The 26,911-nt window shown below is 36.4% G+C and overlaps 2 long non-coding RNA genes and 1 pseudogene across 3 annotated transcripts in view; 1 reads left to right on the top strand and 2 right to left on the bottom strand.

Moving 5' to 3' along the window:
* Positions 1 to 26,911, top strand: part of LOC131277938 (uncharacterized) — a 97,703-nt gene that overhangs the window by 23,492 nt on the left and 47,300 nt on the right. Inside the window, exon 2 of the long non-coding RNA XR_011648360.1 lies at positions 12,329 to 12,379. This is a non-coding gene — a long non-coding RNA (uncharacterized lncRNA). The remainder of the gene's footprint in view (positions 1 to 12,328; positions 12,380 to 26,911) is intronic.
* LOC101447206 (adenylate kinase 2, mitochondrial pseudogene) lies at positions 179 to 3,429 on the bottom strand (annotated as a pseudogene).
* LOC111767336 (uncharacterized) lies at positions 3,919 to 13,437 on the bottom strand. 2 transcript variants are annotated; one of them, XR_009185005.2, is made up of 3 exons: positions 7,270 to 13,429; positions 6,957 to 7,126; positions 3,919 to 5,169 (listed from the first exon to the last, which is right to left on the bottom strand). It is a non-coding gene; the product is annotated as an uncharacterized lncRNA (long non-coding RNA). The 2 variants fall into 2 exon arrangements; XR_011648358.1 differs by having other exon boundaries at positions 6,957 to 13,437.

Below are 26,911 nucleotides of genomic sequence, written 5' to 3'. Positions count from 1 at the left end.
AGCTCCCACCTATGTGAAAAAGAAACCATTTTGCTACAATACTGTTGTTCTTCCAAATATTCCTCTTGAGACCCTCAATACCCACCCTCTCCATTCTTACCCTGACCTCCCCTCCCTCTGCCCAGAATTTAAAAGGAGGGTGTTGAGCAGTGCTGCAGTCTTGCCTGGCCTTCTGTTACTAGGATGTGGCTTTGGAGAAGGCTGCTAAAATGTTCAAACAAGACATCAAAGGCCTGGGTCACGTCTGTGGTGGAGTGAATACCACGCTTACTGTAGTATTCCACCAGCGGAGTGTCGTTCACAACCAGGTGGATTTTTAAGGCCATCTCCTTATCATCTGATCAGCGGACCAGAGGTTCCCCAGTGATACCATCTTTCATAGACTCCTTTGGGGGGCTGAACTCCTCATGGTAGGAACGGCCCCTTGTGGGGTGAATCAGCCTTCCAGTGATTCTCTGGATAAGCAGAGAGTCTGGCATGCTGAATTCAATTACAAACTACACTTCTCTTTCCTCTTCATGATGTCGTTGAGCATTTCTGACCGCCACATAGTCCAAAGGAAGACATCCAGAAGAAAACTTTTCTTGCATGGAGGGGTCTCCAAATCTTCTTGATGAGCTCCGCCGCCATTTCATTTCTCACCAGTTTCCCAGCATCGGCTGTTGTCTTCAGCTTTTTAATTGGCTCTGAGCTAGAAGCACCATGGTGTTCAGCAAGTCCCCAGTAGCCAGATGTCAAACACAGACGTTTTCAGCCAATTTGGATATCTGGGTGCCCTGGCCAGCCCTGGGAGGCCCCAGCAGCCCTACTCGGATACCTTCAAGGTACTCTTCTCAGGTTCACCACAGGCACATTAGGAGAGCTACCTCTGACTACCATATGGCCCCTAAGTCTCACAGGCCTATTGCCCCCCTTGGATCACAGTTTTTTAACCTCAGCATTCTGTAGATTTGCTGCATTCTCTTCAAATTACATATTGCTATGAAGAATCTGAATTTCACCTACTTTTTCTCTCTTAAAAGTAATACATTTTCCAATGGATGACCTGGTAGTCTTTAATCCTAAGTATTACTTTTTATACCCTACTAGCCTTCGGAGTTGAATATTCTACTTTGTCCTGGAACACAGTGTTCCACTAAGATTTGTAAATTCAGTCCCTCTTTCATATATGGAAAGTAATATTGCTCTTTTCTATTTATTCCAATCTCTTATTCAGAGATAACAATTACACAAATATTGCATCTCCCCTCTCTGTTCTTTATGGCTAATTATTTTTCTCTTTTTGTCCCTGTAATTTCCTCAAACATGTTTTTGGTTCCTCATCACCTAGCAATGGGGTACAAGGCTGAAATTGTACAGAAATGTTAATTTATTATATGCAATCTTGCCTCCTAAGAAAGATGTAGCTGGGCATACTGTCTTACCACAGTTTCCTCATAGGTGAAGCACAGGTAATAATACTAGCAAATGGAAGTCCTTGCACATTGACTGTACAGTGGTCTTCTTCAGAGCTTATCCATGCGATGATCTTAGAGATTTTATGGCACCCTAGGAATTTCTCTGTTTATGGATATGAATGTCCCATCCCCTAGGAAACAGTTTCTTCATGGTCCAGGTCACTTTGTAGTATGTCCTAGTCAGCCACTCCTTAGCCCAGGCAGCCACTTGACTGCAGGAGCACTCTGTGAGCTGCCTACTGCAGGCTAGGCAAGTTCTGGGACAGCAGGTCCCCAGGCCACCACCAGACAAATTGGGCCAGAAATACATGCTTTCAATATGTTCACTAGTGTTACTCTGCTCCCTCTGGAACTGGGACCAGCAATCCACACTGCGAGTGGAGGCTGATGCTCTCTGAACCAATGAGGAGAAAGGGGAGGGGCCAGCCAGGAGTCCACAAGATCCTACTGGTTTTTAGTGGCTGTTTGGCACTTGTCTTGTTCCTATACTCTTTTAACTGTTTTCTGGAACTCTGAGAGAGACATTTCTGCCATATCTTGCTAGTTATCCGAAGCTTCTGTGGAGGGATGGATCCCTCAATGTCTCACTCAACTATCCTGATGGGGTGGGGACCCTATGTGTTTTAATCTTTGTAATGGTTGCACTATTATTTTCAATTTCTTTTTTTTCTCTCTCTCTCTCCCACTTCAATGTGTTTTATTTTTCTGCTCGTTTGGGGCTTTTTATTATACTTTATTGATATTTTTCCCTTTTTTTAATTTCAGCATACTTTTTAGAGTTAATTTCTACCTTTCTAATATAAACTAAATGGTCCCATGGGCATCACTGTAAACCATTCCAACTTTCATTTTGGTGATCTACTCACTCTGAAAAGAGAACTCCCAGAAAGCAAAGCAAGACCATAGCAAAATGATATAGAAACTATTTATTGCACAGAAACTGCAATCTAGCTGTTATTTTCCCTCCTCTATCCTACTTCATCTCTATTCCACTTCATTGTGTTAGGACTCCAGGTTGCATAACGATCTCATTTTATAGCAGATGGTACTGATATCTCACATCAATCCACTCCTTATTTTGGCAGGCTTTAGTGGGCAGTTCTTTGTGGACTCAGTCTCACCTCACACCAGTAGCATCCTACCAGAAGTTTGAACCATGTATCTTTCCCAGAAGCTTTAGGAACCAGCTCATCTGCCCACATGTGCAGCCTAGAAGCATGGAGTAATTAGGAACCCTGAAGCAATCCTCATCCAAAAGAAGGGAGGACTCTGTAGTTAAGTCCTCTGCCTCCTCATCAGGAGGCATTCTGTATACTGAGACCCTAACACTCATTACTCACAGCAGCAACTTTAATAATACACCTGCACGAGATTAGCTTCCCCTCCATTTTTGTCTCTCCCTATTTGCTCCCTCACTCCTGTTTGTGGAAACACCATCTAAAACCCTCTGAACCAAAATCCTGCTCTGAGAGAACCCAAACTAAGACATTTATCTATACAATCTCTCTTTAAGCCCTTGTGGTGGTTTGAAGCAGTCTGTACCTTAGAAAAAATAACATGTTCCTAAAGCTAATCAATTCCTGTGGCTGTATATTCATTTTAAGTAGACTCTTTTTGATGAGGCTACTTCAGTTAAAGTGTGACCCAGCTCATTCAGGATTGGATCTAAGCCTATTACTGGAGTCCTGTATAAGCAGAATGAATACACAGAGAGAAAAAAACACAGAAGAAAGAAGCTGAAATCAATGAAACCTGGAAGAGAGGGAGAGACCAATAAATGCTGCCATGTGCCTTGCTGTGTAACAAAGGAGCCAAGGATCACCAGTAGCTAGTCTTTGGGAAGAGAGTATTGCCTTGATGATGTTTGGATTTGGACATTTTCTTGGCCTCAAACTAAACTATTGTATCCCCATTTTTTAAGCCAACCTATTTCACAGTATCGGCTGGAAACTAAAATAGCTCTGTTCCCCATTGTTCTGCAGTATGGAACTAAACCTCGAGTAATATTCCAAAACCTTCTAGTAGCTTGTTTCCAGTCCACATTCATATGATTTGGAATAAAGAATTGTTCCTTTGACCATTCAGGATCAAGTAAATTCAAATATTCTAATAAATATTCATCCTGATTAAGATTTAGATATATGAGTTTGTCTCATGCAGGCAGGGGGTTTTCTTGTGTTTTATTTTTTCATTTGCTGTGGAAGATTTTGTGGTACAATCTTAAATAAATTGTAAATCCTTAAAGATAACTTCCAAATATAATATGTGATTCTGAGCCTCAGCTTTCATGGCTGTAAAATAGATTGGATTTAGGGATAAATTATCTTTGACATTTATAATGCTGTGCTTATGACTAGGTCATAGACCTATAGTAAATCAATTAGAAAAGGTAAAAAGCTTCCTTTGGCAAATTTAGAACCAGAAAAATTAGATAGTCTAAATATTAAGTAATCGAAGAGAAAAGAATTTACCCTTTATTTCTCATTGCTTTGAACTCTATAATCAGGGAGAAGATGGCATGAATAACAAAATCTACAGGTAGGAATAAAACACATTTTAATAATTAGTTTCAAACTCATTTCCATTTAAGCTTAAGTAGAACTATAAACACACATATTCAACTAATTATGAATTTATCTACTTTCCTATACTTTGAAATGCATTTATCCTTGATATTTGCATATTTAGTAGTAAAATATGATAGGAAGAAATGCTGCCATAACAATTGTTAATGTTAACTATTGATATGATTTAGGAGAACAAAATTTTATTCTTAACTAACACTCTATTTTGAGTGTTAGCACTTTTTGATGTTGAAAATATTTCATTCTCTGGGCATAAAAAGATATTAAATTAAAAATATTATATTCTGTTCATCCACTAATACTTGAATTGATTTCTGCAATGTTTAAGTGTATAAAAATTAGGTCACTACCAATCTAAATGATTTAATGATTTGATACTATACATAGAATCTAGTTACTTATGTGAACATGTTTTTTTTATTACATTCAGAAAATATGAGGTCCCCATATACCCCCTACCCCCCTCACCCCACTCCTTCCTGCATAACAACAATCTCCTCCATCATCATGTCACATTCATTGCATTTGGTGAATACATCTCTGAGCACTGCTGCACCTCATGGTCAATGGTCCACATCATAGCCCACACTCTCCCACGGTCCATCCAATGGGCCATGGGAGGACCTACAATGATTGGTAATTGTCCCTGCAGCACCACCCAGGACAACTCCAATTCCCGAAAATGCCTCCACATCTCATTTCTTCCTCCCATTCCCTACACCCAGCAGGCACCATGGCCACTTTCTCCACACCAATGCCACATTTTCTTCAATTACTAATCACAATAGTTCATGAGTAGAATATCAGTAAGTCCACTCTAATCCATATTCTATTCCTCAATCCTGTGGACCTTGGAATGGTTGTGTCCACTCCACATCTATATCAAGAGGGGGCTTAGTTTCCACATGGATGCTGGATCAATCCTCCTGCTTTCAGTTGTAGGCATTCTTGGCTCCATGGTGTGGTGGTTTACCTTCTTCAACTCCATGTTGGCTGAGTGGGGTAAGTCCAATAAACCAGAGTGTAGGAGCTGAAGTCTGTTGAGGCTCAGGGCCTGGCTATCATATGGTCAGTCCAGAGATTCAGATCTTCTGGGTATGTATTAAACCCCAGCACCAACTACAGTTCTGGTAAACATAACAGGAGAGGCTTGTGAAAAAAGATCACATCTGAGTCCAGCTCCATCACACAGAAACACAAACTCCAAAGCAGGGCCAACTGACATGGTACTGAACTCCATCTACCATGACCATAGAACCTGTGGGTCTCTAAAGTAGATACAACCCTGGGTATTGGTTCTTCTGTGAACGTGTTTTAAAGCAATTTCATATAGTAGTATTTATCAAATGCCTTCAGTCTTCCAGACTCAGCTGGGCAGCAGGAAGGAGGGAAGAGGCCCTTGAACACAGAGACCTAACAGCTTGTAGAGATTTTCAGCCTATAAACAGGCAAACCAACACAGAATGAGCAAGCCATGATCAAAAAGGAACAGGGAGGAAGCGGACTTGGCCCAGTGGTTAGGGCGTTCGTATACCACATGGGAGGTCCGTGGTTCAAACCCCAGGCCTCCTTGACCCATGTGGAGCTGGCCCATGCACAGTGCTGATGCACACAAGGAGTGCCCTGCCTCGCAGGGGTGTCCCCCGCGTAGGGGAGCCCACGTGCAAGGAGTGCGCCTCATAAGGAGAGTCGCCCAGTGCGAAAGAAAGTGCAGCCTGCCTAAGAATTGCACCGCACCCACACGGAGAGCTGACAACAACAAGATGATGCAACAAAAAGAAACACAGATTCCCATGCTGCTGACAACAACAGAAGTGGACAAAGAAGAAGACGCAGCAAATAGACACAGAGAACAGACAACTGGAGTGGGGTGGAGTGGGGTGGAGTGGGGTGGAGTGGGGTGGGGTGGGGTGTGGAGGGAAAGGAAGAGAAATAAATAAATCTTTAAAAAAAAAAAAAAAAAGGAACAAGGTGCCGTGGGAGCACCAGGGAGGGATGTCTAATCCAGACTTATAGGATGAGAATGATTTCTCAAAATAATTCCTTATCTAATTGCCTAATAATGGCCATAAAAAAACTTTTCTGTTACAAAGCTATATCCTTAAAAGAGATCAAAAGAAACTATTTACCTGAGAAAATCTATGCAAGTTAGAATTAGTTTCTTCTGCATTTTCCATTCTTTAAATAGACAAAGAGAAAAATTGCTTTTAACATAAATCTGCCTTGAAACAGATTTCTTCTGAAAGTTGTTTATTGCCCAAACACTTTCATTAAATGCACTTTAATAAAGTTAGAATTACTGTTGCTAATCTTAATTAGTGCTCTTTATAATGTTCCAAAGGATATAGAACAGAACATAATGACCTAAGAAAGAGATATTATGATTTCCTCAATGCATTACTCTGTTTCTTTAGAATATATAAGGAACTTCTTTAAAAAATTTCAACTTAGTCAGAGTCTCTGGTCAAAGATGGTTATTTTTCTCCATACTAAATTTGGGTTCTTGCCAAAACACATAACACCATAGATTGCTCTATTAGAGATCTAAATGTAAATTGTTATGGTGTTGTTAAATTTTCTGTAAGTGACCTTAGGTGAAGTACTGCTAAGTGTTGATGGCTCCTAAACATAAAGCTTAGTAACAGATGAAACTATTAGCATAAAATTATTGAAGTATAGTAGATATAATCTATAAAGCTAATAGCTACTAAAAGCTACCAGCAAGGAGGCAGGATTTAAAACTCAATATGTAAAACTCAACTGCATTGCTATATAATAGCAGCGAACAATACCATTTAAAACAGCCACAAAAATATGTTGCACACAGGGATAAATCTGACAAAATATATGCAATATCTATATACTACAAAATAATGCTGAGGGGAAAAAGATCTAAACAAATGGAGAGACATACCATGTTCATGAGTCACATGACTCAATATTAATAAGATGTCAATTCTTCCCCAACTGATCTGTAGAGATCCAATGCAATCTCAATCCAAATCCCAGTAGGCTTTTTGGTAGAAATTGACTAATTCATTCTAAACTCCATGTACAAATGCAAAGAACTTGGAAAAGCTGAAACTTGGAAAAGAAGAACAAAGTTGGAAGACTAAAATTACCTAATTCAAAGTTTCTTATAAAGTTGAAGGAATCAAGACTGTAGGTATTGGTATAAAGATAAACAGGTCAATGGAACTGAATTGACAGTCCAGAAATAGACTTACAAATATAGGGACAACTGATTTTCAATAAAGTTGCAAAGGCAATTCAGGAGAGTCTTTTCAACAAGTGGTGGCAGAACAATTGGATATCCGTATGCAAAGGTAAACTCCAATTTGTGATCTTGGGATACACAAAAATTTATTAGATACAACACTAAAATTACAATTGAAAAAAGAAAAACTGACCAATTAGACTTCAACGAAATTAAAATTTTTGCTCTTCAAAAGACAGTATTAAAAGAATGAAAAGACAAGCCACAAATATGAAAAAAATATTGACATATCATATATCTGATAAAAGAATTATGTCTGGATAGTGAGTATTTTTAAAATTTGACCCATTAAATATGTGCACTTTATTGTGCAATTATACCTCAAACTGTTTTTTAAAATGCATTGAAATATTTCTATTTCATTAGGTAAACATTATTCTAAAGTATCACCTTCTGCTTTTCATGTACAGACTCTTCCCTTTATTTTCCATAATAAAATGGAAAGTAGTTCGCAAAATTCATTCTAAGCAGTTTTCAGGCCATCTTCTTGAGTCTGAGAAACTTTACAAACAAGAATGAAAATTGCCATTTCATGACTTTCTTCAGAGGTCCACTTATCCTTAATGAGTATATTAACCTGGCAAAGTACAACAACCAGACCCAATTTTAACCAGGTTCTAGGCCAGTATTCCTTAACTCATTTTTCTCCTTTCAAATTCACTCACCATACCCTTAAGTAAAAATTATTTCCACATACTTAGGCACTATCTTATAAATACTACCTTTTAAAGATTGACTTTTCCTAGCTTATTTGGGCAATGGACAGAGAATTTCATCACTAAATGTGAAAACTACCCTTGGGTCAGCAACGACATTATAAAATATAAAAAATCCTGTATACTTCTAATCCATCACCTTATCTGAACTCCTGCACAAGCAAAGGGTGATAAAATATAATTGGGTACAGAGACTTCTCCTTCAGCCAACCATGAGAAATTGTAATGTGTCCATTGAGCACTATGAATTACAGAGTAAATATAATTGCATGTAAATCACAGACATTTGTAAATCTAATAAAACTAAGCAACAAATCACATAGTGAAATTGGGAATCAAACCAGGAAGGGACTAGCTTTACATACCTGAGGTTAAATAGAAATATTGAAGGAAAAAATTTCCAATGTGAATGTAAGGTATATTGACCTGTGGCCAACATATTCGTTAGTCCTACAAATATATATAATTTCTGAGAGAGAGAGTGAGATTGTGCATTTTTTCAAGATGAATTTGACAGAAACATTCTACATGCTAAACAAGATTCCTAAATTCTGACTGTGTTTACCTAGTATGGTTTGCAATATATTTGTGATACCAGAATTGTCAGCTAGCTTCTATATCCAAAGATGAAAGTCAGAGAAAATGAATGAAAAAAGGAAACTTAAATGAATTTGGTTATCTACATATAGTGAAATATAGTAAAACTTGCATTTAAAATGAAAATGCCTTCCATCATGAAAAATAGGTGAGCAATAGACTTGTGTTATGCTTATAATTTTTCAAAGCATATGAACATCTACTTTCATACAATTTTAAGACACTATAGGACCATTCTTTATTAAATGGAAAGTTGGCAAGACACTTTCAGCACAAGGCCAGAGGGTTAACGTCATCTCAAGAAAAGCTAGAATAACTCAACTCAAGTTTTATGTGATACACTCAAAAGAAAATATTATAATGAATGGGACATCTCTAAAAGGACCAGAGGACATTTTCAGATGAAAAATGGTTTAACATGAAAACATAATTAAATCTCAGACAAAATGAGTCAAAAATAATTTAACAGCATTGTTAATATGCAGTGAGTTGAGTTTTTCATTCCATTTAATTTATCATAGTCCACATTCTAAAAATAAATAATTAAATCTAATGTAATGACAGTTTGTATGATAAGCATAGCTGTTCTGATCATCCTCATCTCATATTGTCTTTTCCCATGGAGACAATGATCCTCAAGACACTTAAATCATCCTATTCACTAATGAACACAAAGGCAAGTTACTCTTAATAAAAGGGCACTCAGTTCATAGCAAAAGCCCAAATATAATCATTACCACAGACAAGCCAAAACTTTCAGAATCTCAATTTTTCTTTCAGCAAAATTTGAACAATCGTAGAGACCACGTACAAAGATAAAACTTAAAATTTTCATCTTGTGCTTAGGAAATACCAACCAAGAGAGGAGGATTGATATGGGAAACAAAGAGAGAGAGCCTGTTAAGAACTCATAATAAAGACATTATAGAATTAAAAACTCAGAAATTATAAGTAATAAATTCTATATTTGTTCTTTACATTAATATAAAAGATCCTGTTTTAAATTATCCAATAAAATATACAAGATCATAAAATATTAGCATCAAGAGGACCTCAAATCATATTTCTATATCAAAATGATTCTTTATTTCCCTACCTTAAAACCCTCAATGTTATCTCCAATGCCTACAAGAAAAGTCCAAATGTCCTTTGTCCAGAACCTTTCACACATTTGTAGCCAACTCCTCTTATAGTTATGACTCCCATGGTTTCCCAGCAGACCCTTAATCTTTGTTCTACAGGATCATTTTCTCACTGTTTCCTAGATAAGCCATGTACTTCTGTGCTTTCTTCTCTTCTCTACTTGCCAAGTTCTTATCTTTCTACCCAGTTGAAATGCCATCTCAGTTGTGAAGGTTTGCCTGATGCTTGCCAGTAAAGATAATTCTTCCTTCTCTGCTTATGGTGCCATGAAAAGAAACAAAAATCTGGAGTCAGGCATTAATTCAAAATTTCCAGCCTCCATCACTAACCATCTGATTCTAAGTAACTTCTATAATTCCTCTTGGTTTATTCTTTTTTAAGATACCTTATTTCATTATTTGCATTTTCATATAATCTGAGGATCAAATTGTGTGTACTGTAGGTATAAAACAGTAACTAGCACTTAATGGATTCTCAATATCATTATTAAGTGTACCCCACCATTATACATAGCATTGTATGTATTGTTTTTTAACTTATATCTATCCCCCACACTAAACCATCAGGGGAGGGAGCCATATTTTTTCATTTTCTGCATTTTTAACAACCAGCATGGAGTTTGGCAGAAATTTCTCACTGAATGAAGAGTGGAAAGATGGAAAGATGGAAGAATCTAACAGATAGCACACAACACTTCGTTGCATAATAGAAATTAAGAGGTGCAGAAAATTAAAGTGACTTGTTCTAAGACACACATGTAGTTGATAAAAGAGCTATTATAAAAAATCAGGTAGTGAGGACTTAGTTATCAGCATCTTTCCTATTTGGGAACCACATCTTCTCCATCCAATGGAATTTGGGTGAGGCTGTAAATTAGATGGGTGCTCAAGTGATAGCAAGATAGGTACTTTGCTCCAACAATGGGGAGTACATTTGACCCAGGCTAACTAATCAGAGTAACCTACCTAACCTCCAGGTCACAGTGATTGGACCAGGAGTTGATTTCTGATTCAAGCCAAGTGTAAAGGTTCTTTAAAGAATCTATTTTCCTTCTGAGATGCTGCTGCTCTGAGACAAAAGCTTTGCTAAAAGATGAAGTGGCAAAGGAAAAAAAGAGAAAATCAATGTTTCAGTCTGTTCTTAAAGCTCTTTGAAATCCATTTTTTGTTTAACCTGTGTAAGCTAAGTTTCTACCATTTTCAGTGATGATTCTAATATACTATGTTTCCTAATTTCTAAGCCCATATTCTTTCTGTATCCCTGATGCCTCCCATGATTTTAATCTGCTAAATAACTACCAAGTAATGCAAAATGCCCATCAAATATAAATAAGTAGTCCAAACCAACCATGCCACCCTCCTTCCCCTCACATTCCAGCACCGTTGAACCCAATCACATCACTGCACCACTATCACCCCTATCCACTGCCCAACCAACCTCTGCCATCTTATCATAGATTGTGTCCACATTAAGCATCAGCTCAAACCCTCTACTCCCTTTCTGTCTCCTGATAGCCTATCTTCCAGACTCTAGCTCTGTAAGTCTGCTCAATTTGCTTAAGTTATATCAGTGAGGTCATGTAGTATTTGTCCTTCAGTGATGGTTTACTTCACTCAGCATAAGGTCTTCAAGATTCTTCCATGTTGTCCCATGTGTTACTACTGCATTCCTTCTTACAGATGAGCAATATTCCATTGTATATATATACCACAATTTGCTTATCCATTGTTAATGGACACTTGGGTTGCTTACAACTTTCAGCAATAGTGACTAATGCTGCCATAAACATTGGTGAGCATATATCCGTTTGTGTCCCTGCTTTCAATTCTTCTGGGTATATACCCAGAAGTAGTATTGATGGATCATATGGCAGTTCTGTAATTTCCTTCCTCAGGAACCAATAAACCATACTCCACAACAGCTACACCATTCTACATTCCCACCAGCAGTGTATGAGGGTTCCGTTTCTTCCACATCCTCTCTAACACTTGTAGTTCTCTGTTTTTCTAATGACCACCAGTCTAATAGGTATAAGATGATATCTCATTGTTCTTTTGATTTGCATTTCCTTAATAACTAGTGATGGTGAGCATCTTTTCATGTGCATTTTAGCCATTTGTATTTCTTTGTTAGGGAAGTGTCTATTCAAATCTCTTGCTCATTCTTTAAATGACTTGTTTGTCTTCTCATTTTTGAGATGAAGGATTTCTTTATATATGCTGGATATTAGATTCTTATAGGATAAATGGTGTTAGGAAACAGGGATTCCCCCACATCTTCAGTAGATAGCTGCCTCTGTGACCTAGACATAAGTTAAAGTTTAACAACACTCCCCAGAGGGGAGAGAACATATAGATGGTATCATTAACTATAATCTTCCCAAAGCAGTAAATGTCCTTGGTAAATGTCCTTTCTACAGGCATAGTGAAAACATCACCAGACCCCATATATGTGCTTCACATGACCCTAGCAGCAACTCTGTTCTCATATCCTATGGAATGCCCTCATTTTGTAACCCCTTATATCACCTCTCATTTTTCCATCTCTTTGCAGAGTGCTATCTTTGTTCTCTGAATTGCTGCCATCGTAGAGCCTCTCATTTCTGTAAGTTCCAATAAAGCTTATGCCTAAGGGCCAGATGTGTTCTTGGGTCTCACAGCCATACCAGTCCCTGCCCTTCTGGAGTTGGGTTGTAGCAATAGGTGAGCCATGAGCCAGAGACCGGAAGACCACTGGTAGTAGAGGGCATGAACTCACGGAAAGGAGAATCCATGGGGGAAATCCTAGGTTGACCTATGATGTCCATGTGGGGAGGAATGGCTTGCTTCTGGATGAGTGGGGACCACCAAGAGAACATGGGGGTGGGACTCCACGTGAGCTCAGGGATACTCCAAAAATTCTGATGGGAGTAGATCACATGCTACAAGACCAGAAGATTATGAAGTCAGATTACAGGTAAACTGCCACAGCAGTCAGCTAGCCATTGCTATGGGCAATACACTTAGCTAAAGCAGATTGTCTCGAGGAAGACAAATCTATCATTTGAGGGAAGAGTTAAGTAAGATAGGAAAAATATTCTTGCAGAAACTCTGTGAATCCCTTGCCACCTAGATGGTGCTCTTGTGGGCAAGTGAAGCTAATAGAAATAGTTTAACTACTGAAAAAGCAGAAAAACTAGCAACATTAATGTTACTAATAAAATAGTTTAGTTGCTTAGTCAATCAATGAAAGTGCCTAATTTGTTTTGAAGTAAAAAATTACTAGAAACTGTAACTAATAGTTAATAAGATTAGATGCCTTTATATTGTAAAACAGCGAAAGGATAATATCTGAAATTGCTGTAACTGTGTGGATTTAGCCTAGACCTACTATTAAGATGATAAACTTACTCAAATTTACCTTTGTTTATAGTTACTTCAGGTCTAGCCTCACCCTTGGGTATGCTTGCTATAATAATGGTAATTCAAAACTGAACTTAACCTTTGCTTATGGTTATATCAGGACTGGCCCCACATTTTTAATAGTATATATACTGGAATTAGTGTTTCTCATCTGAGACCTGTCAAAATAGAAATGGAAATAAGCAAAGATATGAAGTAAAGGAAAATGAGGTAGATTATATTTTAAAGCATTGGTAACAATTTGGTTATAAGCCAATAATTAAAAAGAATGAAATTCTTGTGCAAAACTGTATAGTTGCAGTGCAGATTAGAATAATCAGAAATAGCTTTCAAAGAGATCTTTTGAATATAATGTTATTTTATAGTTAAACTTATTTTGTAAGAGAATTAAAATTATAAGTAATGTTAGTGAATTCTGTTTCTGTGTCTAACTCTCTATTTATGTCTGCCTATTTGCTCTGTTTATGTCTTCGTACATCAGGATTACAATATCAAATAGACAAACGAAAATTCTTAAAAGAACACTATTTAAATTGCCAAAATTAAATAATTGCTTATATAGGTAAATGAATATTCCTGGAGCCCAAAACTCTATCTACTAGGCTTTGGAATTAAAAATCATAATTTGCCCTGTAATTCCCCAATTTAAAATATTAACAGTTTTAAAATTAGAGTAATTAATAATCCAATTGTTGAATTTCAGTAAGTAAAAGAAAAAGCCCTTGAAACCTATGGAAAAATCTTTTCTAAATTATAATTAAAACAAATTAAACAATTATATATATTCCAGAACTTGACAGTCAGTATGATTTTAAGGTTACTCACAATTTCAGAAGTTTAATAAAGAAAAAAGAGATTTTAGCCTCTTGTAGGGAGAGAATAAAAGAAAAAGGAACACTACTTGCCTAAACTATAATTGTTTTAATTTTATTTAGCTTAAGTGTAATCTCCCTATGTTTATATGGATATTAATAAAATAAGGTAGTATCAAGTCTGTTATATCTTTAAGGTGATGAAAATTGTAAGTTTTTGGCTAATAAAATGATTACAAACATCTTTTAAAATTACTTTTGCCTAAATAGAAATGAATAGCTGTTTTTTTTTTTTTTCTTCCTTCACAGAACAGCATGAGGGATATGAGATTTAAGTGAATATATAAAGAAGTAAAAGTTTTCTGGAAGTGAATTCATCATCAAAGCTAGCTAAAATTTGATGTTTGTTTAAGGGAATATATTTTTTCCTAAGATACAATGACTGATTTTCAGAAAACAGGGTGGAAATATGTAAGACAAGGCTTGAGTGAATATAGGAATTTGTAGAAGGTGTTGTAGAAGGTAGCAATAAGTAAGGGAATGTGGTTTATAGAGGTGAATGAAGTAACTATAACCTATGGGGTTATGATTGGTTATAGGATATTTACAAAAGCATTTTCTAAACTGAAATATTTAAATGGCTAATTCCAAGAAGGCATTGTTAAATAGAAACTTGAATTAATGTTGACAACAAAAGGTAACGTCAAAACAGAGAAACCTGTCAGAAACCACATTAATCTGCATATTAAAGTGGTGGTAGGGGGAAGATTATCTTGATTCCATTGGGAATCTTAGATTTTCTTAAAATAATGGAGAAAGTAGCTTTTCCTATACTGCTAAAGTAAAATACCTGTTAATTAATGTAATCGTGGTAAAGGTGTAGAAGTAAAAGGTGAAGTACTAAAATTAGGTAAGTTCATTTAATATGTTATAAATTGCATTGGAAGTATTTAGAAAGTGTATAAAAATTAAAAGATAACCTTCAGTATTGTCAAATTATTGTGCATTCAAACCACGCATCCAGTACCTTACATGGTGCCACCGTATTTGAGTCATTGGAGGTTAGTCACTATGACCCCTAAAATAATAAAAGTATCTACCATTTCTCTGGACATGGCTCCTGAAGTGAATGGAAAGTATGTTGCTGTTTCTAATGCCTGCAGCAGTTGGAAATGACTTGATATGGCCAGGTTTACAATGCACATTGCCTCCATATGGGCCAGATAGTGCCAAAGGGTGCTATGTACCAGGCTGATGAAACACTGGGGTTTCCCTCCAAGGGCTAGTGGTGCTGCAGCATGCTGACTGTGTGAAGCTTATACCAAGCAGAGCAATAATTATCAGAGTAATGTGAGTATAACCTGAACAAACACAATTGGCATATGGTCTGCTCTCATAGAGAGACAACATGTATGGTATCACAAGCCTGGCTCTTATACCTATTAACTGCAGCTCAAAGAGGAACTTGTGCATTGATTAGTATTAAGTGCTGTACTTACATACCTGATGAGTTTAATAATATCTCTTCTATTCTAGATCATATGCAGAAGGACAGTTAAAATGTTAAGTCTTTATAAAGGTAATTAATTTTCTATGTAATTAATAAATGTGCCTGCAAGATAAAAGAATGGATCTCTTAAGTATTGTCTTTATTTATTTTGCTTTCTATATGCTTATCATGTTGCACTCTATATTGTTTTTGTGAGTTTATGTCTAGGAAGGTGTCTCTCCTCATATCTCTCCTAGCTGTCCTGGGCATAACCACTACTGTGGGAACTGGAGGTTGCAGTTTCCTATACAGCATTTGAAACTTACAAGATCAAGCCCATCAGCTTCAAGAGGATGTAGCCTCTTGGAGGCACCTAACCTTTCTCATTCCCATAGTCCAGTATGTCATGGCTGGCCCTTTTTGTGGCACCACTTACCACCATTTTCTTTATCCTTTTATTAGGATCATGTATCTTCAGAATTCTAAGTTTTTTTCTTCCAGAATCAATGCCTTCCAGAACAAGATCTTAGTCCCACAGAGATTTCACCCAGCTCCACCCACTGTGTTGGGCCCACCTTCCCTCAACCTCAATAGAATAGCCAGAGAGTTTCACACTCCCATCAGGCAGTGACTACTGCCCCTAACCAGCAGGAAGCAGCTATGGAAGAATGAATGACCATCACTCTTCAGGTCCCCCTTAAGAATAAGAGTATAAAATCTCTCAGGGGGGAGTTGAGACAGGTCATATATGAAACAAGGATGGCAGTTGGAAAGAATAAAGCCTGACACTATCCTAGTCATGAGGCCCAGTTTGAAAGTCCCAGACTCAAAGAAGTCCTGGATAACTCCATACAGAAAGGCCTCTCCTTTGGTTCCCTGAAAGCTGACGGGAGAATATAGAAAGACAACCAACAGAACAGCAAATAGCTGGGGTTCTACATGAGTCCATGTCGACTCTTTTTATACCTAAACTAGTTTTTGAGGTCATAATATGAAACTCAGGTAATTTAGAAGGGGGAAATATATGCTATTGTAAGCCTCGTCATAGGACTTCCCTACCTACTAATGGAAATGTTGTTTGTATACTGTTAGACCAGCATAATCTATCCTTTATTGTTCCCCATAAACATCTTTCATTTTGCCCATAGCATCCTACCCAATACCTTTCTACAGTGGGCTTCAGCAGTAACCCATGCCCACAATTGAATCCAATGTTGGATTTGCAGAGATTTACCATCCTTGGGCGCTACTAGTCTTCCTTGGACCATATCTCCTGCAAATTGGACAGTATGGAACACCTTGTTGGCATGGCAGAATAGAACCCATCAACGAGTTTGGAACAAGACTTTCTAACATGGACCCTTGTATGATGTTATGCACGTTTGCTTTGTAAGTTCACAACTTTTACTATACACTTAATTGTTTATGTATGTTCATATATAAATGACATAAAGATAATAATAATAGGGAGGGTTGGGGGAAAAAACTTTGGTTAGTAGTAATATTTTGACAATGCTCTTTAATCATTAGTTAGAAAGGTTTAACAACAATGCAAGGTATTGGTAGGGTGAGTTATGAGAGTCTTGAATGATGTTACATGTGTTTGTTTCGTAAGTTCACAACTATTAGTACACACTTATTATGTATAAGTGATATACTTCAATAAATTAATTTTTTTTAAATGAAAAAAAAAAACTTTCTAACTTAAGACTTAGATACAACTGCCATCTTTCAATGAGATTCTTAATTTTATTTTGTCCCTTGCAAGGAAACAGGTGAATAAGTCTAGGCCCTTATTATTATCAGCCTATTATTAGGCCTAATAGTCCTTTTATTGTTAATAAAATATGCTATATATGATGGTTTAGGATAGTTAACTGCTGAGTCTGTCACCCTACATCACATTACCCCTGTCTACATGGCATGGCAAGAAGGAATCCGTATGTGGGGTGATTATCCAGGAGTTACATATTTTTACTATCAAGACTAGATATAGAGCAAACTATGTCCCCTGGTGGTACTACCATTGGCCATTTTTATGCCAGTTGGAACTGCAATTGTCACTGAAAAATGCAATGGCTTTAGTCAATCTTGGCCCTGGTGACAGGTTTTTATAGGTCTACTGGCTTTTAGTGGAGGACTCCTATTATTCTGCTATCTTTTAAACTATTGCTGTGGGACATGGATGCAATGCTTGTCCAATGGTCAATGTAGGCCACTATGTGGGGGTGGATTATGGGGACCCAGGGCCCCCCTCCAGTCCTCATTACATAGTCACCTGCATGACCTAAATATAAATTAAAGGATAACAACCCTCCCTGGAGAGGAGAGAACATATATATGGTATCATAAACTATAATCTTCTCAAAACAGTAAATGTCCTTGGTAAATGTCCTTCCTACAAGCATAGTGAAAACATCTCCAGACCCCATATGGATGCTTCTAGTGACCCTAGCAGCAACTCTATTCTCATACCCTATGGAAGGCCCTCATTCTGTAACCCCTCATATCATCCCTCATTTTCCCATCTCTTTGCAGAGTGCTATCTTCATTCCCTGAATTGCTGAACTTTCACTGTTCACACTTTGGGTATAAAGTTTATGAAACCATTTCCTACTACAAGATCTTGTAGATGTTTCCCTACATTATCTTCCAGGAATATTATGGTCTTGGCTTTTATATTTATATCTTTGATACATGTTGAGTTAATTTTTCTGTAGTGCATGATAGTGATCCTCTCTCATTCTTTGGATATGGATATCCAGTTGTCCAAGCACCATTTGAAGAGGTCATTCTGTCCCAGTTGAGTGGGCTTGGTAGCCTTGTCAAATAATAGTTGACCATATATGTGAAGATCTATATCTGAACTCTCAGTTTGGTTCCATTGGTCTTATACCTATCCTTGTTCTAATACCATGCAGTTTTGACCACTGTAGCTTTATAGTGTGCTTCAAAGTCAAGTAGCATGATTCCTCCAATTTTGTATTACCTTTTCAACATGTTACCAGTTTTGGGGGGCCCCTTGCCCATCCAAATAAATTTCATAATTAGCTTTTCCAATTCAGTAAAGAAAATGCTATTGTAATTTTATTGGGATTGCATTACATCTGTAAATTAATATGGAAAGAGCAGACATCTTAATGATGTTTAGTCTTCCAGTCCATAAACATGGGCTATTCATCCATTTGTTAGGTCTTCTTGATTTCCTTTAACAATATTGTGTAGTTTTCTGTGAACAAGTCCTTTACATCTATAATTAGCACTATACATATTAAATATACATCCCAGTGACTTGAAACTTTGGTCTATTTATATGCTGGTTGAGCCCTGAATCTCAATAGAGTTGCAAAACCTATACTCCAGTTCATTGAACTCACCCAGGACAACTAACAAAAGGATGATGATGGACAGCACCCATCCTGAAAAACAGAAATTATCCATAACTGCAAGCTAGACAGTTCCATCCATTTTTCCCATGGGATCTAAGACTCCTCTCAATTAGAAACAGAGAGGGCACCATCCCAAATCCTCAGTATTAAGGAATGAATAAACATAAGTGGGGAATTCTACTAGGGACTAAACTAGATTTATTATTCTAACAATGGAAAAACTCTTTTCATTGATATAAAGGCAGTGGCCACAGTGATTCTAAGAGGAGGAAGAGGGAAAAATAGGTATAAAATAGAGCATTTTGAGGACATTGGAATTATCCTGCAGGACATTGCAATGGTGGATGCAGGCCAATATACACTTTGTCAAAACCTAAATAATTGTGCAGTGCAAACTGTAAACTATAGACCATGGTTCATAGCAATGCTTCAATATGTGTTCATCAATTGTAACAAATGCACCCCACTAAAGAAAGATGTCAATGGGGAAAAGTGTGGGAGGAGAAGGGATTGAGGTATATGGGAATTCCTTATATTTTTGATGTAACATTTATGCATCTAAAGCTTCTTTAAAAATAATTTTTAGAAAGGTAACTAGTAGTACATTAAGCCACCTGCTTAATATCAGTTGCACATCTGATATACTTAACCTCAACAACCACCAGTTAATGGACTGAACAAAATCTAATCAAAATGATATTGCTAAAATTTGGCATTTACAAGTCTTACCCTTTACTATGTAAGAAAAACCATATTTCTAAATAGTAAATTGTAACATTTGCCAGTCAATTTTAATTTGGCTTGTTTATACAAAAGCATATAATCCCAATCTAGCAACTCAATTTTAATATTTAAAATATGCCTATAAGAGACAGCACTATTAACTTAAATCCTCTTCTCACTCACCTACGTTTATGGAACTATTTCATTAACAAGTTTTTAAAAATTAGAAATGTAAACTGGGTGTTAGAATAGTGGAATATGTTAAACTAATTTACTTTCATAAAAACAACTTTTGAAAAACCAAAATCTAACACATTTACACTTATTTTTTCATAAATAGATCAATGGTAAATCTTTGACTTAAACACAGTTTAAACTTCCAGTAACATACAACATATGGTGAGATTTTTTAAATTCCCTTTTAAAAAAAATGGCAAGTTAGGCCTAAACAGGCTAGGATTAATGGTAGAAATTTTAAACAATCAATAAATCTTCTTATAGTTCTGGCATTTTATTGTTCTATAAATCCATGTATTATTTTGTTAAATTATATTCCTAGAAACACATGAACCACCTACACTAACTTTAGAAGAGGTAAAAGACCTCAACAAACCAATCACAAGTGAAGAGATTGAAAGAGTCATCAAAAACCTCCCAAATATGAAAAGCACAGGACTAGATGGCTTCACTGGTAAATTTTACCAGTCATTCAAAGATGAATACTGATCTTGCTCAAGCTCTTTCAAAAAACTGAACAGGAAAAAACGCTAACAAACTCAGTCTATGAAGCCAACATCACCCTAATGCCAAAATCAGATAAGACACTACAAAAAAAAAGAGAATTACAGATCAATATCTCTGAAGAACATAGATAAAAATCCTCAACAAAATACTTGCAAACAGAATCCAAAAGCACATTAAAAGAATTATACATCATAACCAAGTGGGTTTTATCCCAGGTATGCAAGGTACAACACAAGAAAATCAATTTATATAGTAAACCACATTGATAAATTGAGGAAGAAAAATCACATGATCCTCTCAATGGACGCAGAAAAGGCATTTGACAAAATACAGCACACTTTCTTGATAAAAACACTCCAAAAGATAGGATCAAAGGAAGCTTTCTCAATATGGTAAAGTGCATATATGAAAAACCTACACTTAGCATTGTACTCAGTGGTGAAAGACCGAAAGCTTTCCCACTGAGATCAGGAACAAGACAAGGATGCCAACTGTCACCATTGTCATCAATATTGTGCTAGAAGTTCTAGCTAGAGCAATTAGAAATAAAAGGCACCTGGACAGGAAAGAAAAAAGTAAAACTATCAATATTTGCTGATGACATGATCCTCTATCTAGAAAATCCTGAAAAAGCTACTAGAAATAATAGGCAAATTCAGCAAAGTAGAGAGATACAAGATTATGTAAAAACCAATAGCATTTCTATATAGTACTGATGTGCAACCTGAGAAGGGAATTTGAAAAAAAAATCCATAATAGACTAAAACAATCAAATATTTAGGATTAAATTTAACCAAGGACACAAAGGACCTGTATTCAGAAAACTACAAGGCATTGCTAAAAGAAACTGAAGAAGATTTACATAACTGGAAGAACATTCCATGTTCATAGATTGGAAAACTAAAAATCATTTAGATGTCAAATCTACCCAAACTGATTTACAGATTCACACTACCAATAAAAAAATTTTTTTACAGAAATCAAACTTTTGCATTTTTCTGCAGAAAAAAAAAATAATAAAATTTATTTGGAAGGGTAAGGGACCCTGAATAGCCAAAAATGTCTTAAAAACAAAGAATAAAGCTGGAGGACTCTCACTTCCTGATTTTAAAGCATATTATTTAACGACAGAGGTAAAAACAGCATGGTACTGCCATAAAGACAGGCAGATTATCAATAGAACCAAATCAAGAAAACAAATATTGGCCCTCACATCTATAGTCAAGTGATTTTTGACAAGGCTGTTAAGCCCATCCAGCTGGGCAAGAATAGTCTATTCAACAAATGGTGCTGGGAGGACTGGATATCCATATCTAAATGAAAGAAAGAAGACATTATCTGACACCTTATACAAAAATTAAATCAAAATGGATCAAGGACTTAAATATAAAACAAAAACCATAAAACTCCTAGAATATGTAGGAAAACTTCTTCAAAATCTTGTGGTAAGTGGTAGATTCTTAAACCTTATACCCAAAATCCAAGCATCATAAAATTAAAATAGATAAATGGGACCTTCTCAAAATTCAACACTTTTCCAACTCAAAGGACTTTGTCAAAGGGTGAAAAGTCAGCTGATTCAATGAGAGAAAATATTTGGCAATCACATATCTAATAAGGGTTTAATAGCCATGATGTATAAAGAGATCATACAACTTAACAAGAAAAAGGCAAACTATCTGACTAAAAAATAGGCAAAAGACTTGAAAAGACAATCATCCAAAGAAAAACTACAAATGGCAAAGAAGCACATGAAAAAATGTTCATCACTAGTGATTAGGGAAATGCAAATCAAAACTAAGATGAAATATCAAATCATACCTATTAGACTGGTCCCTATTAAAAGGTCAGAAAACTGTAAATGCTGGAGAGAATATGGAGAGATAGGAACACTTATTCACTTTTGGTAGGAATGTAGAATGGTACAGCCACTGTGGAGGACTGTTTGGCAGTTCCTCAGAAAGTTGAATATAGACTTGCCATGGGACCCAGCAATACCATTGCTAGATATATACCCAGAAGAACTGGCAGCAGTGACACGAATAGACATTTGCACACTGATGTTCCTAGCAGTGTTATTCACGACAGCCAAAAGTGGGAAACAGCCCAGTTATCCATCAACTGATGAAGGGATAAACAATTTGTGGAGTATACACATGATGGAGCATATTATGCAGCAGCAAGAAGAAATGATGTTGATGTTGTGACACATATGACAACATGGATGAGCCTGGAGGACATTATACTGAGTGATGCAAGCCAGACGCAAAAGGACAAATACTGTATGATTGCCCTATTATGAACTAAATATATTATGTGAAATATGAATATGGGTAGAATTGCATTTATAAGACTGTTTTTCTTTGAAGCTGAAAAAAAGTAGGTTAGTACTACAAAATGTTAATATCAGACAAAACAGAAACCAATAACGTTATATGAAGTGAAGGAGACCAGACAAAGAGTCCTAAATATTGTATGATTCCATTTATATGAAATAGAAACATAATTCAACTTATAAAGATGAAACATGATTAGTGTTTAGGTAGATCTGAGGAAGGAATGCTAAGAGGTGTAGAGTCTTTCTTTTTGGAGTCATGAGATTGTTTTGAGGTTTTTGAGTGATGAATGTACAATGTTGTTATACTAAAGGCCATTGATTATACACTTTGGGTCAAATAGCCAGAAACACCTACTATGTACAGTGGAAGAAGCATACAGAGTTTGAGAGGTGAAGAATTTTCTTGTTTGTCTGTTTTTGTTTGTTATTATTGTTGAAATAATGAAAATGCTTGAATAATGATTGAAGTGATGAATGCATTAACTACGTGATTATACAAAATACCATTGATTGTACACTTTGGATAAATTGTATGCATTATTAATATGTATTAATAAAATTGATTTGTTTAAAAATATATATTCCCTATATAATACAAAATATTCTTTCAGCTTAGGAAAAAATATATCATCCAATGTATTAGAGTAACACACTAAAAATTAGAAAATTAGACTAATTTCCTCAGGAGAACTTTCAAAGCTACATCTTTATCAATTATACCTTCAAAAATGAAATATTGTTTGATTAAAATTTGAAAAATTTAAAATAAATAATGTATTTTCAAATAGTTGAGAAATAATGATAAAATATTTATTAACAATTTGAAAAAATATTATGAAATATGTTAAACTTATTCTTTACCATTTCTAAAACAACTTTCCTTTAGCATCCTATTTCAGAGTAAATGCATTTAGTTCTTTTGTCACTATTCTTGGGGGATTTCAATCATGGTCTGGACCCTGGTTTCTTTTTCAAATAGTTCCACCTTTCTTAATTTATTCTAAGAAAAAATGTGGATGGTAAGAGAATACTTATAGCATCAGTTGATTTGTTTCTTTCTTCCCTCTAGTCCTTTTATATCCCATCACACTTTTTCAGTACTCATGGCTCTGCAATAGAGTTGCCACATCAGAACAAGAGGAAATAGAGTTAACTTAATAGCTTTCATTTTAATACATCAAAGTCCAAGGATAAGATAAATATACTGGAAGTATACTTGCTATCCAAGTTTTTACCACTTAAGAAAATATAAACTTTTCCTGGAAAAGGTTGAGGAGGAATGCCATAGAATTAGATGTTGGTGAGGATCTCTAAGAAAGCAATCTATACCCTGATCATTGCCTGAGTCAAAATTCTGGTGTAGGGATTGGAGAGATGGAAAGCCAAGAATGATAGAACTCCAAATAAGTCTGGAGTCTTTAGAGCAGAGGGGATTTAATTTTTCTCCCCAATGAAGATCCAAGAATTTCTCCAGCCTTGCAGAGAAATTCCGTGTCCAGAATGATGAGTTAGAAATGCCTGCATGAAGATAGCAGGAATCTCATCCTGAGGGTAGCCTCAAGGAGACCTGAGGGATCAACTCAGAGAGGCAAGAGGTGAGGACACAGCAGCAGATACTAGCATGGACTGATAACTGGAGAACAGGCAGGACTGAGAATAGCCAACAGACACTGGTATTGAAGACCCACTGACTAGAGTTAGAGGAGGGAGGGAGTAAATGATGCAGCAGCAATGGGTTTCCAACATGGACTGATTGCAACTGAGGACTTGATATTATTCATCTTCTAATCTCTCTCCCCCACTGAGACCTTGAAACTATGTTGTCCTATTGGAGCTCACATGATCCTTGTGGTAGATTAAATTATGTGCCCCAACAAAACACATATTCTTAACCTTAATCCACATTTCTGTGGTTGTGAACCCATAATAAATAGGACCTTTGGGAGATGTTACTTAGTTAAGGTGTGGCCCAACTGAATCAGGGTATGTGTTACTGCAGTCCTTTATAAGCAAAATAAAGTTGGACACAGTCAGAGAGAGGCCACAAAGGACAAAACCAGAAGTTAGTAGAAAGTAGAAGAGCAGACATAAAGAAAGAAATCACCATGTGATGGGAGACAGAGATGACTAGCTAGGCAGGGAACCCCAAGGTTTGCATCAAGCCAGCACCAGAACACTACAGACTTTTGGGAAAAAGTATGGTCTTGCCAAATCTTTGTTTTGGGCTTCTTGCCTCAGAAACCATGAAACAATAAATTCCTGTTGTTAAGTCAACCAGTGCATCTTATTTGCTTTAGTTTGCCTGACTAACTAAAACATATCTCAGAGAAAAGAGTGTCTATTAATTATCTATTGCTGTTACAAATTTCCACAAATTTAGGGGCTGAAGATCATACCGGTTTATGAGCTCATGTATCTGTGGGACAGATGTTTGACAAGGCACGACTGGGTTCTCTGTTCAGTGTAACCTAAAATCAAAATGTCTTCCAGACTTAGCTAGAGTCTCTGAGGAAAAATCTGATTCCAAGCTCATTCAGGTTGCCAGTAGAAATCAGTTTCTGGTAGCTATAGGAGTGAAACCTTGTTCCTTGCTTGCTGTTAGCCAGATGTTACTTGCTGCAAATTCCTAGAGGCCACCCAGGGCTTTTCTTAGCAACTAGGAACTGCCCACTTTCCTTGCTGTATGGCCTCTTCCATCTTCGATGCAAGCCATGGACAATCTCTCTCATTTTGAATCCCTTCTGAACTTCAAATCTCTGACTAGACCCAGATTTAAAGGGCTCATGTGATATGGTCAGACCTAGCTGGATAATTACCCACCTGAATAATCTCCCTTTCTTAAAGTCAATTCATTGGGGGCCTTAATTATATCCACAAAATCCTCTTAAAGTAATACCTAGATTAGTGTTTGGTTGACTAACTGGAGGAAGATGTGTGTACCAGGGGCTGGTAGAATTCTGTCTACCACAGAGTGAGAGGGGAGAAAACCCTGAACTGATCCAGAAAAGCTGAAATTGTTTAATGTATCCCTAATTGAATGTGTACCTTTAAATGACTAGGATGAAGTTTCTGCTACCAAAGTGAATGTGGCTCAGAATAGAAATTCATCAATTTTAGATTTTTTTTCTTAAATGCTATATCACACACACCAAAATTTGTAGCCTGTGAATCAAGTAGAATATTGCATAACTATCAATAATACTTCAGCTCGTGTATATGTTTGGCATTAGGGAAGGAACACCATGTGTGAAATCCCCTTGCAAACTTTATGCAGATTCCCATATTAGCAGAACAAACATAAATAACTGGAAATTATCCTGTACTTGACCATCAGTCTTTCAGCATTTTCTACATTTAACAAATTCTGTTCCCATTCTTTCTGGCTTTATTTAAGTCCTAAAACTTCTTACACCTAAATCTGAGACTGTCCAGCTTTTTTTTTTAGATCCATGCATAAGGCTATTGGATAGCAGGCTAGGACAGTAGGAAATGGCCAAGGAAATAAGACAGAATCACAGGGGAGCAAGGACAATAGTGTTCACTCACTGACCAACTTCTTTACCACCTGGGTGATCAAACTCCCACCCAACTCTCAGGGTCAGAAATTCACCTTGGGAAAATGCAAAGAAGCAGCAGTTTCCTTAACATTCTTCAGGTGCCAAGAAGAGATATATGAGAGACCAGAAGGTGCTTTGAAGCTTACTCTTGAATTCTGCTTCCTGTGAAAGTACCCTGATCTCCAGGACCACAAGACTTTCACCATGAAATTGCTGCTGCAAAAAATCCTCCATTTGATAGGAGTCAGAGTTTCCTGAGAATTATGATACACCCTCCCTGTGAAAATAAAGCTGAAAAACATAGTAGACCTTTATATTGAAAATATATTTTTCTCAGAAACATACACAACTAATTTATAATAGAACAGAATTGTTTTAAGTTAAAATTCTAAATTACAATTTTAAGTTGCCTGTTAATAGGGCTTTATTTTTACCTTACAAAACAGAAAGTAAATCAGATTTCCAATAATGTATTTACTCAGCTATAGTTATGTCCAACTATTACCTTGTAATTATTCTGTCTCTATCCATGATGGCAAAAGCTCTTTCCATGGACCAAAATAAGTAGTCTCCCTTAGGAATAAAGCAGAACTGAAAAATAACAGAAGAAATAACTCTTCGATCAGCATCAGGAGTACCAAACAGCTTCTAAATTTATTCAATTTGTACATTGTTTTTAAAGA

The sequence above is a fragment of the Dasypus novemcinctus genome, chromosome 3 (genome assembly GCF_030445035.2).
Source record: "Dasypus novemcinctus isolate mDasNov1 chromosome 3, mDasNov1.1.hap2, whole genome shotgun sequence".
Classification (NCBI taxonomy): domain Eukaryota; kingdom Metazoa; phylum Chordata; class Mammalia; order Cingulata; family Dasypodidae; genus Dasypus; species Dasypus novemcinctus.
This window is presented reverse-complemented; position numbering and strand designations above follow the sequence as displayed.